Consider the following 8,253-nt stretch of genomic DNA (forward strand, 5'->3'; position numbering starts at 1 on the left):
CCTGTGGATGGTACACATTGCAGCTACAGTGCGCCAGTGGTGAAGGGAGTGAACATTTAGGGTGGTGGATGGGGTGCCAATCAAGCGGGTTGCTTTGTCCTGGATGGTGTCGAACTTCTTGAGTGTTGTTGGAGCTGCACTCATCCAGGCAAGTGGAGAGTATTCCATCACACTCCTGACTTGTGCCTGTAGATGGTGGAAAGGCTTTGGGGAGTCAGGAGGTGAGTCACTCACCACAGAATACCCAGCCTCTGATCTGCTCTTGTAGCCACAGTATTTATATGGCTGGTCCAGTTAAGTTTCTGGTCAGTGGTGACCCAGGAAGTTGTTGGTGGGGGATTCGGCAATGGTAATGCCGTTGAATGTCAAGAGGAGGTGGTTAGACTCTCTCTTGTTGGAGATGGTCATTGCCTGGCACATGTCTGGCGCGCATGTTACTTGCCACTTATCAGCGCAAGCCTGGATGTTGTCCAGGTCCTGCTGCATGCGCGCAAGGACTGCTTCATTATCTGAGGGGTTGCGAATGGAACTGAACAATGTGCAATCATCAGCGAACATCCCCATTTCTGACCTTACGATGGAGGAAGGTCATTGATGAAGTAGCTGAAGATGATGGGGTCTAGGACACCGCCCTGAGGAACTCCTGCAGCAATGTTCTGGAGCTGAAATGATTGGCCTCTAACATCTTCCTTTGTGCTAGGTATGACTCCAGCCACTGAAGAGTTTTCCCCCTGATTCCCATTGACTTCAATTTTACTAGGGCTCCTTTGGTGCTAAACTCGGTCAAATGCTGCCTTGATGTCAAGGGCAGTCACTCTCACCTCACCTCTGGAATTCAGCTCTTTTGTCCATGTTTGGATCAAGGCTGTAATGAGGTCAGGAGCCGAGTGGTCCTGGCGGAACCCAAACTGAACATTGGTGAGCAGGTTATTGGTGAGTAAGTACCGCTTGATAGCACTGTCGACGACACCTTCCATCACTTTGGTGATGATTGAGAGTAGACTGATGGGGCGGTAATTGGCCAGATTGGATTTGTCCTGCTTTTTATGGACAGGACATACCTGGGCAATTTTCCACATTGTCGGGTAGATGCCAGTGTTGTAGCTGTACTGGAACAGTTTGGCTAGAGGCAAGGCAAGTTCTGGAACACAAGTCTTCAGAACTACAGCCGGGATGTTGTCGGGGTTAATAGCCTTTGTTGTATCCAGTGCACTCAGCTGTTTCTTGATATCACTTGGAGTGAATCAAATTGGCTGAAGACTGGCTTCTGTGATGATGGGGATATCAGGAGGAGGCCGAGATGAATCATCCACTCGGCACTTCTGGCTGAAGATGGTTGCAAACGCTTCAGCCTTGTCTTTTTCACTCACGTGCTGGACTCTGCCATCATTGAGGATGGGGATGTTTACAGAGCCTCCTCCTCCCGTTTAGTTGTTTAATTATCCACCGCCATTCACGACTGGATGTGGCAGGACTGCAGAGCTTTGATCTGCTCTGTTGGTTGTGGAATCGCTTAGCTCTGTCTCTAGCATGTTGCTTCCGCTGTTTAGCATGCATGTAGTCCTGTGTTGTTGCTTCATCAGGTTGGCACTTAATTTTTAGGTATGCCTGGTGCTGCTCCTGGCATGCTCTTCTACACCCCTTATTGGCCAGGGTTGATCCCCTGGCTTGTTGGTAATGGTAGAGTGAGGAATATGCCAGGCCATGAGGTTACAGATTGTGCTGGAATCTTGATCAGGATGTGGACTTGTGCCATCGCACTTGGAATGGAGAACAATGTGTTCACCTCATTTAAATTCCATGGGATCTTTCACGGGAATGCTTTGTGAATTTGTCCTGTTGTAAAAGGGCAAACTCGTGTAGTTTCTATTTGTCAAGTATTAACCCAGTGTGGTTGAGATGGTCAATGCAACAAGCCTAGGCCATCATCCCATTGTTTTCCCAGATGCTAAAACTGTTGAGATTCTGCTTGCCACACCATTTTTCAGAGTTTTTGTTTCTATGCGAGAGGGATCTAGCGTATAAATGTCCAGCCTGGTGGCTATTTGTTAGTTCTGTTCATCGTGCCGTTATGTGCATTGAAGATGGAATTTTGTAAGCAGCTGTTTAGTTACCAACAGATTGAGTCTTCAGAGGTTTGCCAGGAGAAGTTGGAATAGCAATGGACTCCAGTGGCTGAAGTCATACCTAGTACAAAGGAAGATGGTAGTGGTTGTTAGAGGCCAATCATCTCAGCTCCAGGACATTGCTGCAGGAGTTTCTCAGGGCAGTGTCCTAGGCCCAACCATCTTCAGCTGCTTCATCAATGACCTTCCCTCTATCATAAGGTCAGAAATGGGAATGTTCGCTGATGATTGCACAGTGTTCGGTTCCATTCGCAACCCCTCAGTTAATGAAGCAGTCCGAGCCCGGATGCAGCAAGACCTAGACAACATCCAGGCTTGGGCTGATAAGTGGCAAGTAATATTCGCGCCAGACAAGTGCCAGGCACTGACCATCTCCAACAAGAGAGAGTCTAACCACCTCCCCTTGACATTCAATGGCATTACCATTGCCGAATCCCCCACCATCAACATCCTGGGGGTCACCATTGAGCAGAAATTTAACTGGACCAGCCACATAAATACTGTGGCTACAAGAGCAGGTCAGAGGCTGGGTATTCTGCGGCAAGTGACTCGCCTCCTGACTCTCCAAAGCCTTTCCACCATCTACAAGGCACAAGTCAGGAGTGTGATGGAATACTCTCCACTTGCCTGGATGAGTGCAGCTCCAACAACACTTAAGAAGCTTGCCACCATCCAGGACAAAGCAGCCCGCTTGATTGGCACCCCATCCACTACCCTAAACATTCACTCCCTTCACCACCGGCGTACAGTGGCTGCAGTGTGTACCATCCACAGGATGCACTGCAGCAACTCGCCAAGGCTTCTTCGACAGCACCTCCGAAACCCGCGACCTCTACTACCTAGAAGGACAAGAGCAGCAGGCACATGGGAACAACACCACCTGCACGTTCCCCTCCAAGTCACACAACATCCCGACTTGGAAATATATCGCCGTTCCTTCATCGTCGATGGGTCAAAATCCTGGAACTCCCTTCCTAACAGCACTGTGGGAGAACCTTCACTGCAGACTGCAGCGGTTCAAGAAGGCGGCTCACCACCACCTTCTCAAGGGCAATTAGGGATGGACAATAAATGCTGGCCTCGCCAGCGATGCCCACATCCCATGAACGAATAAAAAAAAATGGACTCTGATGATCACCGTTGTACGTATTGTAAATTACCAATTGTGCCATATAGTATTTTGCCTTTTGTTCTGCTGTGAATAGTTTTAATTGTAACCAAATCTGATCAATAGGTTATCTTGTACAGTGATGTAGTATTAATATTTTTTGCTTTTTTCATTGACGTCAGTGGTGGGCAGCCAATATGCATTGTTAGACCAAGGTACACTAACTGCATGGTAAAGTTTAAAAGATACCAGTTTTGTGAGGGGCAGTCTGCTTATGGTAATTGGTGACTAGCTCGATGTACAAGAAAAAGATGTTGGGTGGTGGGGGGGAGAACCGGAACTAAAAGCAATTATGCAGTGAGAATGGTTTATTTGATCTGGTGTAAACTTGTATGAATCCTTTGTTAGGTGATTTGATGTGGTGGAGCAAGATGTCTAAGCCCATCATTCATCCTTGCACCATACTGCTACTCCCACCCAGGGATAAAGAAAACATGACATGCTTCAACTTGTTAAAGGAATATTGTCATCCTAACAAAGTCTGACATGGTTTACCTAGTTTGGCAATGCACAGTGCTGTGATTTGTGTCACTGTATTTGCTCCTCAATTACTTTAAAAATCTGCATGAAAATCACAGCAATATTTCGCAGTGCAGCTGACAAAGCATCCACTTTGCTGTCAGCCAATGTGACACTTCTCAAATGGAGCTTTCAAAGCAGGCGATTGTAATCTGAAGACTTTCCCAGTGCATTTAAGGTACTCACCTTCAGGGACTCATGGTGATAATGGGGAACAGGTATGGTAGTCTGGGACTGACTTAACAGCAGAATGTGTGAATCTACTGTCAACATGAGCTGGAAACATAGGAACAGGAGTAGGCCATTCAGCCCCTCGTGCCTGCTCTGCCATTTGATAAGATCATGGCTGATCTGTGATCTAACTCCATATACCTGCCTTTGGCCCATATCCCTTATTACCTTTGGTTGCCAAAAAGCTATCTATCTCAGATTTAAATTTAGCAATTGAGCTAGTATCAATTGCCGTTTGCGGAAGAGAGTTCCAAACTTCTACAACCCTTTGTGTGTAGAAATGTTTTCTAATCTCGCTCCTGAAAGGTCTGGCTCTAATTTTTAGACTGTGCCCCATACTCCTAAAATCCCCAAACAGTTCCCCTTAATATCTTTTAAACTTCGATCAGATCACCCCTTAACCTTCGAAACTCTAGAGAATACAACCCCAATTTGTGTAATCTCTCCTCGTAACTTAACCCTTGAAGTCCGGGTATCATTCTAGTAAACCTACGCTGCACTCCCTCCAAGGCCAATATGTCCTTCCGAAGGTGCGGTGCCCAGAACTGCTCACGGTACTCCAGGTGCGGTCTAACCAGGGTTTTGTATAGCTGCAGCATAACTTCTGCCCCCTTGTACTCTAGATATAAAGGCCAACATTCCATTTGCCTTCTTGATTATTTTCTGCACCTGTTCATGACACTTCAATGATTTATGTACCTGAACCCCTAAGTCCCTTTGGACATCCACTGTTTTTAACTTTTTACCATTTAGAAAGTACCCTGTTCTATCCTTTTTTGATCCAAAGTGGATGACCTCACATTTGTCTACATTGAATTCCATTTGCCACATTTTGCCCATTCACCTAATCTATCAATATCGCTTTGTAATTTTATGTTTTCATCTACACTGCTTACAATGCCACCAATCTTTGTGTCATCGGCAAACTTAGATATGAGACTTTCTATGCCTTCATCTAAGTCGTTAATAAATATTGTGAATAATTGAGGCCCCAAGACAGATCCCTGCGGGACTCCACTAGTCACATCCTGCTAATGTGAGTACCTTCCCATTATCCTTACTCTCTGTCGCTTTTCGCTCAGCCAACTTCCTAACGAAGTCCGTACTTTTCCCTCGATTCATGGGCTTCTATCTTAGCTAACAGTCTCTTATGTGGGACCTTATCAAATGCCTTCTGGAAGTCCATATAAATAACATCCATTGACATTCCCCTGTCCACTACTTTAGTCATCTCTTCAAAAAATTCAATCAGGTTTGTCAGGCACGACCTACCTTTCACAAATCCATGCTGGCTCTCTCTGATTAACTGAAAATTCTCGAGGTGTTCAGTCACCCTATCTTTAATTATAGACTCCAGCATTTTCCCCACAACAGATGTTAGGCTAACTGGTCTATAATTCCCCTGTTTCCCTCTCCTTTCTTAAAAAGCGGAGTGACATGTGCAATTTTCCAATCTAGAGGGACAGTTCCTGAAACTAGAGAACTTTGAAAGATTATAGTTAGGGCATCCGCAATGTGCTCACCTACTTCCTTTAAAACCTGGGATGGAAACCATCTGGTTCTGGGGATTTGTAACTCTTTAGTGCTATTATTTTCTTCATTACTGTTGCTTTACTTATGTTAATTTTATCGAGTCCCTGTCCCCGATTTAATATAAGTTTTCTTGGGATTTCCGGCATGCTATCCTCTTTTTCGACTGTAAATACTGATGCAAAGTAATTGTTCAACATGTCCGCCATTTCCCCATTGTCAATGACAATATCCCCACTTTCAGTTTTTAAGGGGCCAACACTGCTCCTGATGGTCATCTAATTGTACAGAGAAACATAGGGGAGTTTTAACCCCAAGGATGGGTGGGTTAGTGATGTCCGCTGCCGGTTTTAATGGAGGCTGGTTTGGGTGTGGCCAACTAACCCGTTCTGGAGAGGCGGGTCTCATTATAATATGTTAATGAGGCTCCTTTCATGAGATTTTGGTCGCGATTTGAAATTAATGCCTCCAGCATGGATTTCCTGGGAAACTCGTCAGTAAGATGGAGCTGAGAATGAGCAGCACTTTATGGGACTGGTTAAAGGTCAGGTGTCCCGATATGAATCAGTGCTCACAGCTGCTTTCTCAGTTCCCTCTGGTGAAATGGTTTGCTTAAAGTTCTTGTGGTGACAGACGTATTGGTAAAGTTTGGAGGTGTTCACACAGAGAAAATCAGGATGGGTGGCAACATGGCTGCTTCAGATTGGACTTCGGACGATGAAGACAATCACCATCCACAGCAGCAAGGTCATGCTGTGGAGGGAGCTGCAGGTGGACAACAGAGAGGCTGAGTTCGCAGGTGATGGATGGATTGTTTGTCAGGGCAGCGACTTATGTCAACTTCTCCTGCGATGACAATAGTCAGAATGAATGGTCACTTGAATTCGCATCTCTGGCTGGCCTCCCACAGGTACAGGGTGCCATCAATTGCACACACGTGGCAATCCGAGCACCACCAGATCCACCAGGAACATTAGGCAACTGAAAGGGATTTTATTCCATCAATGTGCAGCTGGTGTGCAACCACAAGGAAAGGTTCATGCAGGTGTGCGCCAGATTCCCTGGGAGCTGCCATGATGCTTTCATACTGCAGCAGTCCAACACCCTCGATCTGTTCGTACCTGGGAGCAGCCTTAAGGGGTGGCTGTTAGGAGACGAAGGATACCCGCTTCAAATCTGGCTGATGACACCTCTGAGGAACCCCATCAATCAACCCCAAGAGCGTTACAACGTGTGCCATATGACAACCAGATGTGTCATCGAGCAAGCCATTGGGAGATGAAGCAGTATGTCACGTACTGGTTGAGGGGGAAAGGGGGAATGCACTTTGATTGAAGTTCCCACTTCCACGTCCCCCTTCCCCATCATCCCTCTCCTAGGCCAGCGGCACATCACATCTACCTCTCTGCTGGGGAGCAGCTTGGTGTAGATCAGTGACGCCTTGTAAGGCCAAGGAAATGTATCCTGTTTAAGGCGGCAGACATGCTGGCATCCAAAGTCTGCACGGCCGTGGTCATGGCCTGCATGGACTGGTTAGATTACCGCGATTAAAGTTCCATTGGCGACATCAATCCACAAATGTTCGAGCAGGGTTCCTCCATCCTCTCTGCTATTGTGGACAGTGTGCGTGGCATGTCTGCCAGTACCTTGAAAATTTGCTGCTGTCCCTCTATGATTCTCTTTTTCATCAATGGCCCCTGGGGTTCAGCAGCTGAGCAGAGTGAGATGTGTGTACCCCATAACGTGGGCTCTTCACAGCTATCCTTGCCACCAGTGTCTGCTTGTGCACATTTGTGAACTGTGACTCACCAGGTAAAAACCCAACTAGCCGTCTAACAGGACCCACTAAAGTGCTTGCATCTGCTCTGGTGCCTGGAAATATATCCTGTGACGGTGCACCTTCAGAAGGAATCAGGTCCTCTGAGGAATCGGCGTCAGAAAAGTCAACTGACTGCTGCTCTACACATGAAGGCCCTGGAGGGGAGTAGGAACGGATATGAATTAGTACTGGCAATGTAAAAGTGTTGGCACTCAGCATAAATACGCTTATCATATTTCACTCGTTGCTTAAATCAAGTTAACATGACTGTCTTGTATGAGAAGTGGGTCGGAGATGTTTAATGCTGTCACCAGGCAGCAACAAAGTCCCAGTCTCTCCATCTCCAATGGTCAAGGACGCAGAGAAGCTGATATCAGTTGCGCAGTCTGTGGCGGGCCACCTCCAGTCCTGTCCTTCCCTTGTGTTTTGTGCTCTCTTCTGCAACGGGGGGGAACAACAGACCTGTGAGTGACTGTAAGGCATTTGTTCACCCGATGGAGTACAGTAAAATAACATCCTATCGGACAGGTTTTTCATCATTGAACCTCAGAAGGAGACCATTCGGCCCATCGTGCCTGTGCCGGCTCTTTGAAAGAGCTATCCAATTAGTCCCACTTCCCTGCACATTTTTCCTTTTCAAGTATTTATCCAATACATTTTTGAAAGTTACTATTGCATCTGCTTCCACCACCTTTTCAGGCACAGATCATAACCACTCTGCTTTTAAAAAAAATTCTCCTCATCTCCCCTCTGGTTCTTTTTGCCAGTTATCTTAAATCTGTGTCCTCTGGTTACCGACCCTCCTGACAGTGGAAACAGTTTCTCCCAATCTACTCGTTTGACTTATTTCTGGAGTAAAA

This window comes from Heptranchias perlo, chromosome 34 (genome assembly GCF_035084215.1).
Source record: "Heptranchias perlo isolate sHepPer1 chromosome 34, sHepPer1.hap1, whole genome shotgun sequence".
Taxonomy (NCBI): domain Eukaryota; kingdom Metazoa; phylum Chordata; class Chondrichthyes; order Hexanchiformes; family Hexanchidae; genus Heptranchias; species Heptranchias perlo.